Here is a 21,095-nt window from a genome sequence, read left to right on the forward strand (position 1 = left end):
GGCTGGAGGGGGAGACTTGAAACCGCTCCGGCGCTCCGATTGGCCCTCTCGGAGAAAAGGGGCGTGGCCCCTCCTTACTATGCGGTGCGAGGACCCAACAACATTCCAGTCGCTGCGGCCACGCCCCCGGGCCACTCCCCCCTCGCCCCGCTGCAGCCTCCCAGTATCCTCGGCCACACCCCCTTCCCAACTACTTAAAAGGACACTCCAAAGCTCACGTTTCCCTGCTCTGTGCTGTGTGTTCACGTCTGTCCGTCTCCTCTCAGGTAACCAGGGCAAGCCGCGAAGTCTAACTCAGGTCGGGTCAGGATGGGAAGGTTCGGGGCAGTTTTCTTCCTGCTTGGCCCTCGAATTGTGAACCCACAGTTTCACGTAAAAGAGTACAACCACTGAATCCCGAAAGGGATGTCTTGCTGGGGGTGAGGGGGAGGCGGACTCAGGATCCCAGAATATCAGAACTGGAACTGGTCTCGGGTCGGTCTGACCGCCCCCTCCCTCCGCTTCAAATGAGACCTGAATTGCAGGGCTTTGCTCAAAGCCACTCACTCATTCCCATTCAGGGCTTACCCTCCTCTCCCCACCCCCCCCAACCCTATAGTCCCAACCTCAGTTTAGATGGATAGAGGTCCCTAAGGGAAGAGCTCTTGCTCAGTGCACTCAATGCTGCCCTCCCGCTTTACTCTTAGGCCTCAGATACCCTCCCTTGGCTATGGCTCCTGGACTTTCAAGGCTGTAGGTGAGGGGCGCGCGCGCGCTTGTTCCCAAGAAGCTCTAGAAGGGCAAGTTTCAACTCAATATCAGGTCCTTCCCAGGAGCTACATCTGTCCACAGGTGACGTGGGCTGCCTTGGGAGGAAGGGAACTGTTCAACATTGACAGGGGTGATGTAGGGTGGGACTGCAATTGGTGACTTGTGCGCTAATTCCAATTCTAACAGTCCATGATTTAATGGAACTCACCTACCAAGGAAGGGGCTTCCAGAAGGTAAGGACTTCTCTGGTCTCCGGCAGGTGGGAGCAGCTGATGGCCTTCCCTCTTGCAGCTCCCAGGTACCATCACATGCCTGACCCCCACGGTCCCTCCTCCATGGGGACACGTGTGGTTGTGATGTGTATCAGCCTGTGTGCCTTCATAGTGCTCATGTGGGCCTGTTTCTTCTGTTCCTACACACACATACACAAAACCTTTTTATATAACACCATTTTAATGGAAATGCTGTTTTTCCAAAATGAGAGCTGTTACAGAAGATCTGAATGATGCTTATGTAACTTTAAAAACTGAGTTTGGGTAGATCTTAATTTGTTAACGGAAGGGGAAAGGGAGGAGTTCTTACATATTTCTCTCCCATCATTATTCAAAGATCACTAAACCAATAGGATTCTTGAAGGTAAATCTTCATTAGTTAGGTTATGACAGGGCCTTTTTGGGCCCTGCCCCCTGCCCCTGTGCAAGGTAGTTCCGTCTGGGTGGGAGGAGGGAGGGTGCAGGGAGGAGCGGAGAACTGAGGATTCAGGGGGATCTGCCACCCCCACCTCTGTAGTGGTAGGCAGGACGCTTCATCTCTCTAGCTTCCATTTTCTCATCTGCAGGGACAATCCCTCCCTCATTTTTTATACAAAGTACTGACACAGACACTGTCTCTCTTAATCTCTCATTTCTTTGACGTTGACAGAACAGTTTTATGCCTGTATTGCAGATGAGGAAACACGGTCTGGAAAGGTTAATTGACTTACCCAAGGTCTTTCACAAGCTTATTAAGAGGAGGCAAGCCTAGACTTCTTCTTCTTCTTCTTCTTCTTTTTTTTTTTAAAGAGAGAATGTATAGAATGGAAGAAATACTAGAACCTGGTCACTGTCTTTCCTTGCTAAGAACTCTAATTATATCACCTCCTCTGAGAAGTCCTCCCAGAGACCCACTCTCACATCAGGGTTTTATAGCTTCCTACATACTCTCTTCGAGCACTTAACATTTTGTCTTGCAATTGGCAGTTTGATTATTGGCTTCCCAACCAGAAGATGGATTGAGATGAGTTGAGACTAATGAGTAATGTGTTATTTATTAGCGTGTCTCTTGTACCTCACATGGTACCTGTCACAGAGCAGGCAGCCTTGTATGTTTGCTGTATGAGCCTTGACTCCGTGTCTTAACCGGTGTTCTTTTGAAGAGGGGTTCAGAGACACACAGCAAGCAGCACATTTTATACTGCAAGATAACGGAAACAATTTTCACGGGGCAGTAGTTACCCTTGCCATCTACGTGCACTCTGATGTTCTCTATTGTATTCTATTTCACGTTTTTAAGGTGCTGTCCATGACCCACTAAATTGATGTCATGACCCACTACCAGGCTGTGACTTTTGGTTGGCACAATACTGCTGTCGTTTTCTGTCTGTCGTAGATGCCTTCTCTGTGTGTGGTCAAACTGTCCCTAATGGACACAGAGGAGATGGCGCTCAAGTAGCCATTGTGATGAGGTCAAAGAAAGGTTTGTGTATAAGAAAATAGACAGAAACCCTCCCAAGACTAGAGAGGCACAAGGGGGCAAATAGAAGCCAGAGTGGGGCTGGGGTGGGGTGGGGGGAGGATAGATGAGGGAAGGTCTCTGAGAGTCCTGGTTGGGAACCTTTGTGCCTCCAGAAACTAAAAGGCAGTGCCGGCTTTCCTGGAGCCTGGAAGCCCCAAACACGGAGGGGCCCTGGGCCTCTTACTGCTCTGCCCCCAGATTACAGGTCTCTAGACCAGAAAGGCCCCTGTTAAGGGGGTGTGGGAAGTGAGGGGGAAGTGGACATGCCCACTTCTGCCTACAACAGCCTCTTCAATAACCTCCTGCCTCTAGGCCAGTGCTGACTGTGCACCTTTGGGTAGCTATTCAGTTAGGTTCAGGGGTGAGAGTGGAAGCCAGGGCTCTCTGGGCCTCACAGTTCTCCCAAGGGAAAGCTCACCTACCTACTCTATCCCTTACCTCACCTTTACCTCACCTGTTGGGCTGGTGAGAAGCGGTGTGAAAACAGAAGCACCCCCCACCCCCCCAGTCACCACCAAGTGCCGGAACAGTGTGGTGGTGAGGATGGGGCTCATGGAGCGGCTGTCCTTGTCTGTCTCTTGTGGCTATTCAGAGTTGGACTGGGTGTTCCTGAGCCAAGGTTTGGGAAAGGGAAACAGAGCTGGAGGGGCCTCCCCTCAGGGAGAGGCCTGCCGCTCCAGAACCCAGCCCGCCTTCGCCACAGAAAATAAACACAGGCTTGGGCCAAGGAAGACCTTTCGTGACCTTCTGATGTCACTGAAATGTTCCATTGAAAAAAATGTTTATTTTTATTACAGACGGAACACATCCATTTTCTTGGTTTCTCTGTTCCTGCAGAGTCTCAGTTCCGGTTTGTGTTGTAACTAGGAAGGTGGGGTCTCGGCACCGGGGTTCCAGAGCCCTGGGCCCTCCGGTGGCAAGGCTTGTTGGGTCCTGTCCTGGCTGCTCAGGGCAAGGTCCCGAGAGGGACGTGGGGTGGGTTGGCATGAGGGAGGGAGAACCTCACAGTGACTGTGAGAACCAGTCACAGTTACCGTGACGGGACAGTTGGTGGGGGTACTGGGGGCTGGGGAGGGGCTAATGGTAGTGGGCATAGCTTCTCTGCAGAGGAGCCTGGGACCCCTCACTGGGGCTTCAGATTTGGGAAGATGAACTCTGCAAAGTGCAGGCATCCTAACCCTACCACCTAGTTAACTTAAGCTTTTGACTGCCTTCCTCATATTAGAATGGGGATATCAATAGTACCTACTTCATAGGTTATTGTGAAAATTAAATGAGATAATATGTGGAGTGGTAGTACCTGAAACACTAGAAGTGCTTAATAAATATTACTGTCTCCCTCATCAACCTTTCCTCCAGACCCGTTCCTTCTACATCTGCTCAGTTCCCCAAGCCAGAGACCTGAAGTCACCTAAGCCTCTTCCTCCCGATTCATGTCCAGAGGACCAGTGACTCTTCCCTTCCCAGGTATTTGTCAGGCTTCTTTAAAAACTTTTTTTTTAAATGTTTATTTATTTTCGAGAGAGACAAGGAGAAAGGGAAAGAGAGAGAGAGAGAGTGAATGAGTGGGGGAGGAGCAGGGAGAGGGAGAGACACAGAATCTGAACCAGACTCCAGGCTCTGAGCCATCAGCACAGGGTCTGACGTGGGGTTTCAACCCACCAACCATGAGATCATGACCTGAGCTGAAGTTGGATGCTTGACTGACTGAACCACCCAGGCGTCCCAGGCCTTTTCCTTCCTCACATGCCCTGCTGGTTACCTCAAGGGTGGCTGGCAACGGGCTCCTAATCAAACTTTCTCCAGGTCCCAGATTTGAATCCTAGCACCGCTAGAAGATGCAAATCTCATCCTATCTACGTGTAACTTTCAAATGGTCTCCAAGATCGGGTTCGCGTTGGCTTTCCTACCCTATCTCCTACACCTTCCGCGCACCCACTCATGCTTCTGTCCAGAGAATCTCAACACCTGTGATTCTTTGACACCCTTTGCCCCATGCCTTTGCATGGGCTGTTCTCTCTGCCTGGATGCCTTGCTTCCTCAAATCCTCCCACATCTGTCTTAGATTCTTAGATGCTTCTCTGTGCTCCTGTATTTTCATTCTGGTTTACTGGATTGTCGTGTCCCCCTCTCTCCCCCCCCCNCGTCTAATGCCTCTCACTGAGCCTGGCACACAGTAGGCTTGGTAGGAAACCAGTGCCAGTAGACATCTTCCTCCTGGGGCACTGCTTATCTCCTGGGGCATTGAGTCAGGAAGGCGGGGAGGCAGGGTGCCAGCCTCCTAGGGCTTTCTCTACCACCCAGGAAGTAGGAGTCCCGGACCCAGAGTGGAGCCCGGGAGCCTAACCGCCAGCACAGGCACAAGAGCCTAGGACTCCGGAGTCCTATTTGCCCCGGGCTTTGGGAGAGGCTTGGTGAGACCTACAGACACACCTGGCCCAGGCAGTCAGAAAGGGCCCGTTGGGTGGGCGGTCCTGCCGCAGGGCAGACCCTGGATCTCCCCACTCCACGGTCACTGTGCAAAAGTGTAAAATCAAGACAAATGGTACTATTTGGGGTGGGAGTCTGCCGGCCAGGTCTGGACTCCGGCCTCCCTCAATCCAGGCTCCTCCCGAGCACAGCCTCCCCCTTTCCCCGTCACTTAGTCGGAGGTGGCCACGTGACCTGCGCCCCCAGCAGCCACTGAGCGCCAGGCTCCCAGACCTTCTAAATAGGGAAGGGACTGGAGCAGATCGAGTTTCTCGGCCCGTATTTACAGGTTCGCTAGACGAAGCCAAACCTCCTCCTTCCCTCGCTGCTCCCCCGCCCCCCCCCCAAGCCTGCCTGGCCCGGTGGGGAAAGGAAAGAAGGGGCCCTTCCTGCGCCCCGCCCCCACCCCTCCTCTCGTTCCGGGCCGGGCGCGGCCCCTCGCTCCACTGCCGCTCGACAGGCCCCTCCGGGGGCACGACTAGGGTCGCCACATTCCAAACTCCCGGCGGCCCTTTGAGGTCACGTGGCGCAGTGGGGGTGGGGCGGCAGAACGCCCCTGACCCGGCGACCTAGAGGCTTTCCAGTGCTGCAATCTGGTCCCTTCTCCCTGGACCTAGTGTAGGCCAGATTTGCTTTGGCTTCTAGAGCCCTGGGAGTATCCACGGCGAGTTTTTACCCTCCAGGTCTACTGTGTCTCTGGGCCACACTGAGCACTCAGGTTTCTTACCTCCAGCCCTCCCTGCACCCCAGGCCTTGGCCGCAAACCTTTACCACTGGAAGACACTAGCAGGCAATCACCAAGGGAAGCCAGCTCCCCTTGGCCTGCAAAGTGGACAGGGAGGCAGGAAGACTGGGTCGAGCCAATCGCTGAGTTTAGGACACTGTCTATCCTTGTTAGGCAGACCGAAGTCAAGAGCTAACCATGTTCCCTCTGGTTAGCCTGGGTTCCAGACCTCTGAGAGCTGTACTTTGGATCTGGGGACAGGGACACTAGGAGGGGATTGCTTTCTTTCTGGGCTGGGCAGATAGTCCCTAAACTGTTCACTCCATTGTAGTGCCGACTGACACAGAAAGCCCTGTACGGATGCTGACTCTGCTCACACCAAGGGGCCTTGGCTTCTTTTTGAGGTTGAGAAGGGACTGAGTGGATCGGAAGGTGAGGCACTAGCCACAGCCAACCTGCTGGAGAGGTGTGACCTTGTAGGAAGGAGAGTAGATGGGAGAGTGGAGATGGCGGAAGGGAAGCATATTTTGGGTGGAGGGAGAGGGCTTCATTTTTTGGTGAATCATTAATTGACTCATTCGACCATTTATTGAGCCCTTACTAAATTTGAGTGGCGTATTCAGTCATTTGCAAAATCATTGACTTGCAAAATCACCAGTCTGTCCTGGGGCTACTGTAATACCGGATTCCTGACCTCCAAGAGCTTACAGTCTAGTGGGAAAGCCACACAAGGGAGGGGCATTTGCCAGAGCGCTGGAGTGCTGAGAGCATATGGAGAGCGGGGCTGTGTAAGAGAGGAGCACTTCCCCCAGATTAGGTGGGGGAGGAGGCTCCCTAAAGAGAAAGTGTTATCTAAACTGAGGCCTGAAGTATAAACCAATCCTTAATCTGTTGGGCCGAGAGTAGGGAAGGAAAGAATAGCCTTCCAGGTAGAAGGCAGAGTGCATGCAAAGTCCCAGAGGCACATTCTGGAAATTGCCTGTTCAGTAGGGTTGGCATACAGCCAGCCACTTGGGTGATGGTTGACAGAACAGGAGGAAATGGGGAGATTGCATTTGGGAGAGGAGGAGGGCTGAGCTGATGAATAATGCCACCTGTGAAGGTGTTCCTTGGAGTCCATAGAGGGTCCTGTAAGGAATTCTGTATTGGAGGATGTGACGCCTCCTTTTATAGCTGCTTTATAAAATCAGTATTTATTTTAATCAGGACACTACATACACATAGCTTAAAAAATCAAATAGTTCTAAAGGGCTGTGACAAAAACAGAAGTCCCCTGGCCTTTTTCCCAATCTTTATCCTACTCCCTAGGGGCAAGCACTTTCAACTGTTTTAGCTGTTTCTTCTGGTATTTCCTTCTTTATTTCTAAATGATATATGCACTGCCATTCTGGATTCGTCTATCCAATTTGTTGACTTCTCGTTCTGCGGGATGAGGATTTTGATTCTCTTAGTCCCCTCTTCCCCGCTCCCCTCCCCCTCCCCCGTTATGTTTATATCATAATTTATGGTTAAATCCATGTTCAGTGATTTCGTTATTGACTTTGTAGATCTTATTTACTTTTGAGGCAAGTATTCTGGTTACATTTCCTCTTCTAATATAACTTTTTGTTGAATGCTGTGTTTACATTTCCTTTCTTGTACAACTTTTTTTGTTTCTCCTGGAGTTAATTGCCTCATTTTTTCCTTCGCTTGGTTTTCTTTGAATCTCTGGCTCTGTCTTCCCACACCCTTCAACAGTTCTGTGAAACGCCTTCTCAGTACAATTTTGCATATGGCCAAACCTGTCATATAATCTTACCGGTTCTGTTTTGTTTTTCCGTGGAGACATTTGTCCTGGGGCGCTCCATCCTTCCGCTTTTCTCTGGATGCATTGCTCTCCAGGTCTGTGGCACATCTGTCACCCTGGAAGTTCCCTTTGTCCTTTTCCTCTCTCAGGGACTCATTGTCTTTCTCTTTCTCTGTTTACTTCCTTGTTTGGATGAAACACATCTTCCAGATCTTCCAGTAGCTTCCTGAAAGAATGCCTGGGAGGTATAACATTTTAGAGCCTTTTGCATACATCACATGGTTTTACTCACCCTCACTCTTGATTAATATTTTTGGCTGGGTATAGAAGTTTAGGTTGAAAATAATTTTCTTTCAGAAATTTGAAGACCTTGCTCCTTTGCCTTGCAAAATGTTGCTGTTGAAAAAAATTAAAAATAAAATAAATAAGATGTTGCATTTGAGAAGACCCAGGCTATTTTGATTCCCAAGACTTTGAATTCACCTCCCTCCCCCACCCCTGACTTCTCGGATTTTCTCTTTTATCCCTGATATATTAAAACATCACAGGGGCGCCTGGGTGGCTTAGTTGGTTAAGCCTCCGGCTCTTGGTTTCAGTTCAGGTCATGATTTCATGATTTCATGGGTTCGGGCCCCGCTTTAGGCTTCTTGCTGGCAGGCATAGCCTGCTTAGGATTCTCTCTCTCCCTCTCTCTGCTCCTCCCCCACTCACACTGTTTCTGTCTCTCTCAAAATAAATAAGAAAACAAACAAACTTAAAAATAAAAACAAAAACATCACAATGTATCGGCATGGGTCATTTTTCATGGCACTTGATAGATTTTTTAATCGAACAGTGGTTTTCAAAGTGTGGTCCCAGACCGGCAGCATCAGTACTACTCACAGGAGGGAACATGTTAGCTATGTGCATTGTGAGCCCCCTCGGCCACCCATCTAGTGAATAGAAACTCTGGTTACTTCCCAGCAACCTGTATTGTTGTTGTTGTTTTATTGAGAGATGACCGGCATATAATATCATATTACTTTCAGGTGTACAACAGAATGATCTGATATTTGTACACCTTGTGTGTACAAATGTGAAATGATCGCCCCAATACGTCTAGTTGACATTTGCCACCTTACATAGTTACATGTGTTTTTCTTTTATGACGTGAACTCTTAAGATCTACTCTCATAGCAGCTTTCAAATATGCAATACAGCTCTATTAACTATAGTCACCATGCTGTCCATTATGTCCCTGAAACGTATTTATTTTACAAGTGGAAGTCTGTACCTCTTGACTCCCTTTACCCACTTTGTTCACCTCAGCCCTTTCATCTAACAACCACTGGGCTGTTCTCTGTGTCTATGAGCTTGGTTTTTTGTTTGTGTTTTAGATTCCACGTATAAGTGAGATCATACAGTATGTGTCTTTCTCTGTCTGACTTACTTTACTTGGCACAATGCCCTCAGAGTGCGTCCCTGTTGTCACAGGGGCAAGATTTCCTTCACTATGTGTTGAATTGGCTGAATAATATTACATATTAATATATATTTATATATAATACTTGATACATATAATCTGGGTTTTAATAAGCATATGAAAGTTTAAGAACCTCTGTTTTAACAATGTAGACCTCTTAGTTCTGGGAATTTCTTCATTATTTCTTTGGAATGTCTGTAACTCCTACTATTTGGATACTGGACCTCTCAGATTGATCCTCCGATTTTATTATTTCTCTCTTGTTGGCCATCTCTTTTTTCTATTTCCTGGGAGATTTCCTCCATGTTATGTTCCAATCCATTACTAAGTGTGTTGTCATGAACCCTTTTCTTTTAATTTCCTTTTTTTAAAATTTTTTAGTGTTTTAAAAATTTATTTCAGAGAGAGAGACAGCGTGAGCAGGGGAGGGTCAGAGAGAGAGGGAGACACAGAATCTGAAACAGGCTCCAGGCTCTGAGCTAGCTGTCAGCCAAGAGCCCGACGTGGGGCTCGAACCCACGAACCGTGAGATCATGACCTGAGCTGAAGTCAGACGCTTAACCCCATTTTCTTTTAATTTTCAAGAGTGCTTTCATGGTCCCTGTTTTTTCTCTCCTTTTGTGAATGGTTTCATGTTCTTGGTTCTCTGGATGCATGCAGTACCATCTCTCTGGGGATATTAATTTGAAACGTTCTTCTCTCTATATTGTCTCTGTTTCCCCTGATTTCACATTTTCTGTTGTTTTGCTTTGTATCACACTGTAGACTTACCACAGATGTCTGGTCTGCCTTGGCTGTCCGTTCTATTTGAGAAGGAGGCATGGACACTCTTGGAAGTGCTCAGTGTGGGCTTGCGGTAGGGCAGTTAGGTGGCTGGCTGGACCCTTTCACTCAGGAGCCCCAAACATCAGGATCAGTGGCATAAGTTTGTTTGTTTTTCTGGAAAGTTCCTTTGGTCTCCGCTCTAGCTTGAAGCCCACCACCTGCTAGAGTCCTAGAGCAGGGTAGAGCATAGGAAGTGGGGAACAGGGTGTGACAAGCAGGCTGAGGAACACAATTCAGAATGCTGACTTTAGCTCGGTTTTTGTTCCCCTCCTTCTCCACGTCCACCCCCAGGAAAGTGCAACATCTCCAGAATCCATCTTCCTGTTTCCTGAGTGGGGGGGGGGAGGGGACACATAAGTCATTTGGTTGTGTTGGGTACAGCTGACTTTCCTGACTATCGAATCACTTTTTAAATAGATCTTTGAACTATTTAAGAGAGTTTTCAGACCCCTGTTGTCTAGTTTACCTGCAACTTCCAATTCCTGAGCTTCTCTGGGGTTCTGGGGGAAGAGTTAGCTTGCTTCTTAGAGGTATGGGACTCTGGGTGTTTTGGGCCTGCCTTTCTTAGTCATTTGCCACTTTCCCATCTACTTTCTGTTTTCACGTGATGTGGTCCAGGATTTTAAACGTCTCCTAGTTTAGTTAAAGATGGAGTTTGGATTTCTATTTCTTATTCTCCTTGTCATTTTTGGGGGGTGATTTTTTTAGAGACGTAAAATTTGTTTTTAATGTTTATTTATTTTTGAGATACGGAGAGAGGGACAGAGCGCCAGCAGAGGAGGGGAAGAGAGAAAGGGAAGCACAGAATCCAAAGCAGGTTCCAGGCTCTGAGCTGTCAGCACAGAGCCTGATGCAGGGCTGTAACCCATGAACCCTGAGATTATGACCTGAGTTGAAGTCAGATGCTTAGCCTACTGAGCCACGCAGGCGCCCCAGGGGGTGATTTTTGAAGGAAAAAGGTGACGGAAAGAGCTTTACTCCGCCATCTTGTGACCAGAAGTCTGAGTGTCTTCTTGAGGTAGATAATACTAATGTCTGTGCCCAACACTTTTGCTCCTCTGACAAAGAGGGTGTGGGTTATCTGCAGAAGGGTGAGCAGGGGGAGGAGGGGAGCTTCAGGAGCTTAGGAGAGCTGCTCTGGGAACTTGATTGGAACCCCCCAGAGATGACAAAGTTTACTGGGCCCTAGGGAGGTCTAGTTGAGGTGAGACAGTGAGAATCAGTGGTGAGTACAGCATGGAATAAGAATGCAGGTAGTGAGCAGTGGGGAGTAAGCCTCAGCTCAGAGGAAGAGACTGAGAGGGGTAAGGGACATTCTAGGAACAGATAAAGGGGCAGCAGAGTGGCTGGCTTTGAGGCAGGCTATTCACCACGAGGCAGAAGAGCATAAGATGAGATCAGATCGACAACCACTAGTCAGATGTTGATTGTGTGCCAGGAGCTGGACCAAGTTTTTCAAAGCAGGCTCAGTGGGGGCCGTGGGAGGAGGGAACCCACAGGAGGAAGGAAAGGAATTTTAAGGTCCCAGCAGGAAGGTCTGATTATCAGATTGGAGGGTGGGGCAGGTCTGAGTGATGATGTTGTCTTGGGTCCAGAGGTGGGAGAGCTGCTCAAGAACAGAAGCCGGGGGGGGCGCCTGGGTGGCTCAGTCGGTTAAGCGTCCGACTTCGGCTCAGGTCATGATCTTGCGGTTCGTGGGTTCGAGCCCTGCATCGGGCTCTGTGCTGACATCTAGCTCAGAGCCTGGAGCCTGTTTCAGATTATGTGTCTCCCTCTCTCCGAACCTCCCCTGCTCATGCTGTGTCTCTCTCTCAGAAATAAATTAAAAAAAAAAAAAAAAAGGAAGCCCAAAACAGCATGTCCCTGAGGAGAGTGAGAAATGAGGTGGGGGAAAGGGTTGTGCACTTGCTCAAGTCTCCTGAAGGGAAGACAAATGGGTGGGAGAGGCCGGCCATCTAGATGCATGGCCTCCTGGACACCAAGGAAGGATAGAATTTTAAAAAGGAAGGGTGTGGGGCACCTGGGTGGCTCAGTCGGTTAAGTGTCAGACCGGCTCAGGTCATGATCTCATGGTTCATGGGTTTGAGCCCCTTGTCGGGCTCTGTGCTGGCAGCTCAGAGCCTGGAGCCTGTTTCAGATTCTGTGTCTCCCTCTCTCTGTGACCCTCCCCTACTCATGCGCTCTCTCTCTCTCTCAGAAATAAATAAAACATTAAAAATTTTTTAAAATAAATAAAAAAATAAACAGGAAGTGTGGTTGGGATGCCTGGGTGGCTCAGTCAGTTGAATGTCTGACTTTGGCTCAGGTCATTATCTCAGAGTTGGTGGGTTCGAGCCTCACATCAGGCTCTGTGCTGACAGCTCAGAGCCTGGAACCTGCTTCTGATTCTGTACCTCCCTCTCTTTCTCTGCCCCTCCCTCCTTCTCAAAAATAAATAAATTAAAAAAATTTTTTTTTAATGTTTTATTTATTTCTGAGAGAGAAAGAGAGAGGGAGACACAGAATCTGAAATAGGCTCCAGGCTCTGAGCTGTCAGCACAGAGCCTGACATGGGGCTGGAACCCATGAACCGTGAGATCATGACCTGAGCCGAAGTCTGACGCTTGACGGACTGAGCCACCCAGGTGCCCCCAAAATAAATAAATATAAAAAAGTTTTTAAAAGTTTTAAAAAGGGAAGGTGCTCATTCTAGTCCACTTCAGTATCTACTGAACGTCCATGGGAGCACCTTCCCTAGGTCACAGAGCCTGGGGGTACAATCATAGTGAGGTCTCCTGAAATATATGGCCTCTGGCTCTGATCTCTAACAACCTAGCTTTCAAAACCCACCAGACACTTTCTTGGGTTTTAGGGCTGTTTCACATCTTCTGTCTCGTGGACGTGTGCTGATGTCACCCTCCTGGCCACGCTCGCTGCTCCTGTCACTCGTCACCGCATAGCCCTAGATCTGCACCCGCCAGAGTTCTGTGGCTACAGGCCACAGAAACTAACTCCGGCTAACTTAAGCAGGAAAACAATTGATTGGAAGGTTATCAGGCATCTCATGGATTCGACGGCACTCCCTACCTTTTTTCCTGTGCTGGTGTGCCTTGATTTTATTCCTGAAAGTACCCGTCCTCTACCCAGGCCACAGGAGAGGAATGCTGGTAAGTCTACACAGCCAGTCAGGGTGCTTCCGCTTCGTGGCCAGCAACTGGTTTAGGCCCCGGCGTGTGATGCTACTCTAGCCAATGAGACATGGGGGAGCCCACTAGGCCAGGAAGCCTGACAGAGTCACAAGCTGTTGGGAAGTTTAAGTGGAGTCTTGACTTTATTGAAGGGGGAATTAACCCTCTTTGCCTCTGAAAAATGATATACTGGGGCACTTGGGTGGCAGTCGATTAAGCCTCTGACTTCAGCACAGGTCACAATCTCATGGTTTGCGGGTTCGAGCCCTGTGTTGGGCTCTGTGCTGACAGCTCAGAGCCTGGAGCTTCCTTCGGATTCTGTGTCTTCCTCTTGCTCTGCCCCTCTGCTGCTCACGCTCTGTCTCTCTCTCTCTCAAAAATAAATACACATTAAAAAAAATTTTTTTTAAATGATATACTTGCTGATTGATTAAGCACATTTAGTCAGTCTCCTATTGCTTTCAACCAAGAGGTCCTGACTATCACATAAATGCCAAGTATCTGCTGTGGGTGGTTGGTGGGGCGATGGAGGGGAAAATAAGCTGACGGCTGAAAGGGTAACATTAATAAGATTTCAAAATAAAGGAGGCTGATGCATCTTTTGGAGGCACAAGAATTACCTCATAGATAAGAATTGACTGAAAATGCTCGAGAGAAAGGAAAAACTTGGGGAGGAGGTCACCACTCATTAAGCAGATGTTTGCTGTATACCAGACACTGTGAAGGGGCGAAGATATAATGATGGGCAGAAGACAAGATCCCTGGTCCCTGAAATGGTCAGTCCTCAGTCCGGGTGGGTTGGGGAGACAATGATCACGCAAATAACAAAATAAACAGGGTAAGATAATGGAAAGTAATTTTAGGAGGGTGGTTACTTTTGATAGAAGGAAGACCCCTCTGAAAGATGCAAAGGGAGAGCCAGCCAGCCATGTGAATAACAACACACAGATTCCCCAAAGTGCCTCAGGGCAACAGTTGGTCCGTCCCGGCTGGAAGTACAGCGCTCATTCCAGAAAGGCAAAGAGGTGGTAACAGAGCTGGGCTGGAGGCTCATGCAGGCTAGGAGTGACAGAGTAGCTGGGGCCCTCCCCTGTGGCAGGACAGGCTGGGAACTCAAGTGTCACTGACTTTCTAGAGGCTGGAGAAGATTGAGTGGAGTATTTGGAGGGAGCGCCTGTGGGTTGAAGGAGAGATGCTTGGGGCCAGCAGATGACCCTCTGGTGTCTGAGTGCCCAGCTACTGCCTCCTGTCCCACCTTGTCCATCCAGTGAGGAGTTCCAACCTGTTCCCTGGGTTTAACATGCCTAGATTTGGGCTGCCATAACAGAATGCCATAGACTAGGTGAGAAATACATTTCTCACAGTTCTGCAGGCTTGGAAGTCCAAGATCAAGGTGCTGGAGCTTCAGTGTCTGGTGAGGGCTTGCTTCCTGGTTCATAGATGGCTGGCTTCTGGCCGTGTCCTCGTGTGGCAGAAGGAGCAAGAGAACCCTCTGGGGTCTCTTTTATAAGAGCATTAATCCTATTCATGAGGCCTCATGACCTAATCACCTCTCCCAAAGGCCCAACCTCCTGATACCATCGCATCGGGGGTTAGGATCTCAACATGTGAATCTTGTGGGGACACATTTGGTCCATAAAAAAACAGCTCAACCCAATCAATAAGCACGTCCAGAGTGTTGGCCTTTTGTGTGGCTTCTGCTCGGAGTTTGTGTAGGGCAGATACAAAGGTAAGACAAAACCTCAAGGAGCTTGCTGGTCAAGGATTCAAGAATACTGCATCTGAAACAATTATCAACAAAACAGCCCCCGGACACCCCAAAGGGTTATAAGCCATGGGTGGCCGTTACAAGCCCCTCGTCACTGCATTGGTCACAACCTCCCAACCTGGCACCAATAGCCCTCTCCTGGCCCATGGGTCCCCTTCTTCCCCTCTGGCTAAGGTTGGCCTATTTTTTACTGAAATTCCCAGACCCCTTTAAGGCTAATTCATCAAGTTTGAGCCTGACGCATGATGTCTGCTCATTCTGTGATGCCGTTCCCCAGTCTCCTGGATGTGAAGGAGGAGGAGGGGGGACCAGTCCACCAGACTAGGACTCCTTGGCCCAGAGATGACATTGCCACAGTGGGCCTACCCAGCCCAAGGTCCTAGTTTGGGGCGTCCTGAGGCTGAACAAATAAGAAAAATGTTGGCTGCTTACCATATTGGTCTATCGGAGAGGCAGACCACTAGGATTTTTCTCATATTATCTCATTAAATCCACACAACAGTCCTACCCGGTGAGGACTTTATTCCACTGTACGGAGAGATAGAGTCCACCTGTCTGAGTCAAGCCGCTGTCCGGGGCAGCCAAGCTTCGAACCCCAGCAGTCTGACTACAGCATCCCGAGTTGACGCCATTGTGCTGGCCACCAGACTAGCTTATTCTAGGAATTTCCCTTCTTGCCACAACGTTAAGGACTGAGCTCGAGGCCATTCTGTCTGAGCAGTGTGAACAGAGGGCGTGGGGATCCAAGAGAAGAGGAATTCCAGGAAAGACACTGCCATTTTGGCTATTTTTTTCCTCAATGTTCCCCAGGCAGGGAGCGCTAACTTTTGATTTGCCAGGTGCCTCTCTGTTCTTCTAATTAACACCAGAGTCAGCCTTTAGTCAGAGCCGTCCCTATAGCTGAAATCCATAACCCCGTGGCTCAGGGACCAGTCCTCTGTGAGAGCCAGGGAGGACAAAGCAACTACCAACTCGGGGTGGAGTTTCCCGTGATGATGTTCCCTTTGCCTCAGCTATAAAAAGCTCCAGTATGATCTACCCCGTTTATGGTGGAGGCCAGGGGGGCAGAGTGTGCGGGAGGAGGAAAAAATCAAGCTGAAACAGCTCCTCTTTGCCTCTCTGGATTCTCTTCCAAAATGCTGTCAGCACTGCCAGTTGGAAAATATTTTTCTCCCTCCCTTTGTCTTCTTTCTTATTTAAAAAAAAAAAAAAGCCATCTGGTGTCAAATTCACTCCTGGCACATCATAAAGGGTAGCACTAAAAATGTCCCTAAAAAACTAAAAGCAAAACCACAGCAGTACACATGGGATTTAGTCTCTGCATCCTAGAGTTTCCGAGTTGCCAGGGGCCGCAGAGATCAAACCTTTCCGGGTGCATAGGAGGAAACTGAGGCTGGGGGTGGGGGCAGGGTTGGGCCACTCTTTGGAAAACTGTATTGAGTGCCTACCACGTTCGCTAGGTACTCTTTGGCGTGGGAGATTAATCGTGAACAGAAAAGACAAAGATCCCTGCCTTCTTGGAGGTTTCCGTGGGCGGCTCTTGCCGGGTCCTTGGGCCCTGCCTCTGCCCCGCATTCCCGAACGGCCCCGGGGGAGGCCGGGGTGGGAGGCTGCCTTTGGCCGTCCTCCCCCCACGCTGGGCCCGCGGTCGCCCGCGTGGTTGTCACCTCCAGGCTGCGGGTCCGCGGGGACCTCGGGCGGCGCCCGCGTCCGGGGGCCGGGGCGGCTGNGCGGTCCCCGCTGACCGCCGGATCCGGTGCCCTGCACGGGGTGAGCACGCCAAGTTCGCTTCGCTTTTCTGCTCCACGTCCTGAGGATTCTTTGACGGCAGAAGGAGGGGGATTTGTAGTAACTACAGAAGAGAGCTCCTAACCCAGTTCTTGGCCTGAATGTAAATATTTACAGCAATCATATGAATACAGGCACTTGAAATACTCTCTCATGCCTAGTGAACTTCAACGTATCTCCGGAGGGACAAAGTTGATTTCTTACTATTTCCCTTATTTCAGGAACTAGAAAGCCCAGGCACGTAGCTCCATGTCTAGTAGGAGCCAAGAGGGAGTCGGTCCAACGGAGCACCCTCCCTGGCGCCTGCTCAGGTCTCCTGACCTCTCAGGTCAGGCAGAACCCCTGCTGCACCCCCATGGGCCTGAGAAATGGCCGCACTTTCTCTCCTTGGGAGCTGAGTGCCGGAACCAGGAGGGTGGAGTGGGATTAGATCATATTAAGCTGCTACCCACTAAAATATAAGCTCCAGGAAGACAGGGATTTGGCCGTTTTGTTTACTGCAGTATCTTCGGCTCTGAAAACAATGCTTGGCCCCATAGTAGATGCTCAATAAATATTTGTTGGGTGGATGAATGACTAGAGTAATGGTCTTCAGATTCCTAAGAATTAAACATATATTCTCTCCTCTTGCTCCTTTACCTCACCTTTTTAAAAATTTTTTATTTTTTAAAAAATGTTTTATTTATTTCTGAGAGAGAGATAGAGACAGCATGAACAGGAGAGAGGGAGACACAGAATCGAAACAGGCTCCAGGCTCTGAGCTAGCTGTCAGCACAGAGCCCGACACCGGGCTCGAATCCACGAACCCTGTGATCATGACCTGAGCCGAAGTTGGACGCTTAACTGACTGAGCCACCCAGGCTCCCCATGTGCCTTTTACATCTTGAGCTTAGGTTTTAAAGTCTGTGTATTGTTTTAGTTTATTTGGAATAATTTTAGACTTACAGAAAAGTTGCAAAGATAGTCTAGAGAGTTCTCATATGCTCCTCACCCAGCTTCCCCCAAAGTTAGTATCTTCGGTCACATCACTGTGGTACATTTGTCAAAATGAAGAAATAACATTGGTACAATACTATTAACCAAACAACGCACTTTATTTGGATTTCACATGTTTCTACTCGTATCCTTTTTCCTGTTCCAAGACCCGATCTGGGATATCTCTTTGCATTTAGGGCTAGAGGCCTTTTAATATGTAATCCAGATCTCACTGTGTAACGTCTCTCTCGTTGGCAGTGACTCAGGAGGCAGTGTCCCTGGCACTGGACTGAGCTTCCTGTCCTGGGGGCCTAGGAAACACCTTGAGCCCTGAATTTCCTGAGTGATATCAACGGATTGCTCCTGGGTCTGCTCGCGGGCTCTGGTAACATCTGGTACAAATCCATCCCGGGGCCTATACTGGGTCTCCCCTCCTGGCCCTGGGAACCCCTCCACCCTGCACCATGCATATACTGGAAATGGGATGGATATGATGCTTCAGGTGATCTGAGCCAGGTCTGCATTTCCTTTGGGACCTGACTCTTTTCTGTGCCCCTTATCACCTGGTACCCATTCCTTCTTCTTCGTGAGGGACAAAACCCTGTTCTCTCCCCCTCCCAGCCTCATTCTCCTTTTCGCCTCTTACTCCATCCTGGAATCATCTTCAAGCCTGCAATCCTCAGGAAGCAACTTCTATCTCGGGCGATGTTACTTGCTCAAAGCTGACCACTGAGCTAGCCTTGGGATTGGAGATGAATGAAGTAAGGGAGAACCTGCTTATTCAATGGGCAAGGATCTATTGAGCCTGTTGGGGTCACAAAGATGAACAGTTCTGATCTTTGCTCTCCAAGGTCTTACTCTGTGGAGGAAGAGACAGGTAATGTGAACGAATAATGGGGGGGGGGGCAGGCTTTTATAGAGCATAAAGCATAAAGGGGCAGAGGCTGGTTGCATGGGGTGTAGAGGAGCATTGGGACATTTCCTGAAGTCATGCTTGAGTTGGGTCTTGAAAGATGAATAGGAAGTGGTAGGTGCCCAGGAAGGGGGCAGGGAAAGGAGAGAAGGTGGGTGCTCCCAGCAGAAGGGAAAGCAGGTGTGAACGTGCAGGCACGTCTGAGAGCAGAGTGTTTACGGGAACTGCAGGGTGGCCCAGTGTGGCTGGGACTTGGGGGCCTGTGGGAGATGGTGGGAGGGAGCCGTGCTGGTAAGCAGAGACCGGGTCTTAGGTTCCGCAGTAAGGAGTTTAAGCTTTGTTCAGCTGGTGGTGAGGGCTAGGAGCCCATTCATTGGAACCTGGGCTCCAGGCAAGAAGTAATGGGGTCTGAAACAGGGCTGTGGGGCTGGGGCGAGGGGACAGACACCAGCAAAACTTAGAGGCAGGGCTCGGTGAATGGATAGTGGAGTAGGGTAAGCAGTAAGAGGAGTTAGGGTGACTTCGGAGTTCTGGTTTGCAGGATGAAGAGGAGAGAGACTGAGGGGGAAGAGGAATGAGCTGGAGTGGTTTCCTCTACACACGCATGTGCATCCTGAGTAGGGGTGAGTATGGGTTATGCGAACGCAGGTGGCCTGGCTGGGCCCCAGCCCGCTTGCCCGGAGGCGGACTGTCTTAGAGCAGGGAGGCAGTTGCAGAAGAACAGGCAGCTGAAGGTTGTGTTTCTAGGGGGTTCCAACCTGGGAGACATTGGTGGGGACGTGGGGAGTGGGGAGGAGGGGGTCTGGAGAAGATGGGGTGGGGAATGAGAAGGGGAGCGGTTTGGTTCAGGTGACTGAGGAGGTCACCAAGTCATTCCGGATGCAGAAGCCAGAGGAGGCCTCAGCACCCTCCTCTGATCTGGGCACTGAGTAGGTGGGACCAGGCGGTCCACGCGGCCCTGAGTGAACCCTCAGAGCTAAGGAGGCGAGTGAGTGCAGCTTCTCCCCTGTCTTTGGGAATTTCAGGACCTGCTGGAATTCCGGAAGGAAGCGGCTGAAGTTCACCTGAAGGCCGCTCCCTTTGGTTGTGGAAGAGCCAGAGGCGGCTGAAAACATCCATGTGGGGGCGCCTGGCTGGCTCAGGAAGGAGGAGCCTGTGACTCTTGATCTTGGGGCTGTGAGTTTGAGCCCCACAGTGGGTATAGAGATTACTTAAATAAATACTTCAATAAGCAAATATTAAAAAACAACAACAACCAGGCACCGATGTAGACAGTTCTAGTAGCTAGGAAGGGAATTGTGGCAGATTTTTAATTACCATCTCTTTGATTTTTAGCTGAGGACTGTCAACAATTATGAATATCTGCAATTGTATGTATATATATACATATACATATATGTGTGTGTATGTATATATGTGTGTGCATGTGTGTATATACACACACATACACACATACACACACACACACACACACACACACACACATATATATCTCCACATGTATATGACCCAGGAGCTGAGGCTCCTGGGTCAGAGATGAGGGACATGTTATTGTTCACAGCAATAGTAGTAGAACAGGCTCAACCTCAATTCCCATGGGCCTCACAAAGAGGGCCAGGTGATGCCTGCGTACACGCAGGTTGCATTTCAGGAGAGGAAGGCAAACTTGGGGGAAACAAAATCTTTTAGAATGGGCAGCACGTCTGTCCTTTGCTCTGGAGGAAGGCACTCTATACCTTCTGTGGATGTTTGCTATCCTGGAAATGAGAGCCTGGAGCAAAGGACAGTGAGTGTTTCACTTGTAAGACAAAAAGAAATGGAATAGAACCGCGAAGAACTGTCTGCCGACAAACACATGGCCATGGGAAGCAAACAATACATTTCTCAGTCTCTCTTACAACTAGGTATAACCATCTAACTAAGTTGTGGTCTATTAAGTATAAGCTTTGGTGCGACAGCTTCAGGGAAATTGCAAAATATGGCTGGCATGTACCCTGGGCCCCTTCTTCCCATCTTTTATTCCGAATGGCTGGAATGTGGATGTGATGTTGGAGTGTGAGCAGCCGCGTTGGGCCAGGAGTGGCGTGTAGGGGCTAAGGATGGTAGAGTTGCGAGATGCAAGGGGGCTAGGTCTCTAATGGTTTTGGAAGCTACAAACTAGGTCTGTGCTGATTATCTTCAGATGTCTTTAGGCGAGGGGAAAATAAACTTCCATCTTGTTTTAATTTTTTAATTTTTTAATTTTTGGTTTATGCAGCCAAATTTGATTCTGACTGAGCAGGGCTAGCACAGAGGAAGACCAACGGAGGGTTAAACCTGTCAGCAGAGAGAAGGGTCAGGGGCACTTTTCGCCCTTCCCCTCGCCTCAGCCTCAGCAGTGACAGGGGGAGGGAATGGGGAGTCACCTCTGGCTTGTTCACCACCCACTGGCAATGCCCCATTCACAAGGGGGCCCAAGCTGGCCACGCGACCCAGCAGCGTCCATTTGAAGGCAGCAAGCAACAAGCCGGCTCCATTCACAAACCCTGTCCTCCTTTGAAAACCAATCACCGTGCAAAGCGTGACTGGGTGGTGGCCAGCACTGGCCCATCTGTCACGCCCTTTCAGAGAGCCGGGGGAAGGCAGCCCCTTCCCTTTGTACCCCAGGGACACGCACTGTAAGGAGATCACAGTGCCTACTGAATTATTCAGCGCT

At 49.6% G+C, this 21,095-nt stretch overlaps 1 long non-coding RNA gene across 4 annotated transcripts; it reads left to right on the forward strand.

Moving 5' to 3' along the window:
* Window positions 1–37: 37 nt before the first annotated feature.
* Window positions 38–19,706, forward strand: LOC144226230 (uncharacterized). 4 transcript variants are annotated; one of them, XR_013333554.1, is made up of 8 exons: window positions 38–266; window positions 687–831; window positions 3,883–3,990; window positions 12,641–12,935; window positions 17,746–18,003; window positions 18,109–18,364; window positions 18,942–19,023; window positions 19,426–19,706. It is a non-coding gene; the product is annotated as an uncharacterized LOC144226230 (long non-coding RNA). The 4 variants fall into 4 exon arrangements; XR_013333552.1 differs by having other exon boundaries at window positions 17,746–17,882; XR_013333555.1 differs by lacking the exon at window positions 12,641–12,935 and having other exon boundaries at window positions 17,746–17,882.
* The last annotated feature ends 1,389 nt before the right edge of the window (window positions 19,707–21,095 follow it).

Source organism: Crocuta crocuta, unplaced genomic scaffold, assembly GCF_008692635.1.
Source record: "Crocuta crocuta isolate KB4526 unplaced genomic scaffold, BGI_CrCroc_1.0 scaffold549, whole genome shotgun sequence".
Taxonomy (NCBI): domain Eukaryota; kingdom Metazoa; phylum Chordata; class Mammalia; order Carnivora; family Hyaenidae; genus Crocuta; species Crocuta crocuta.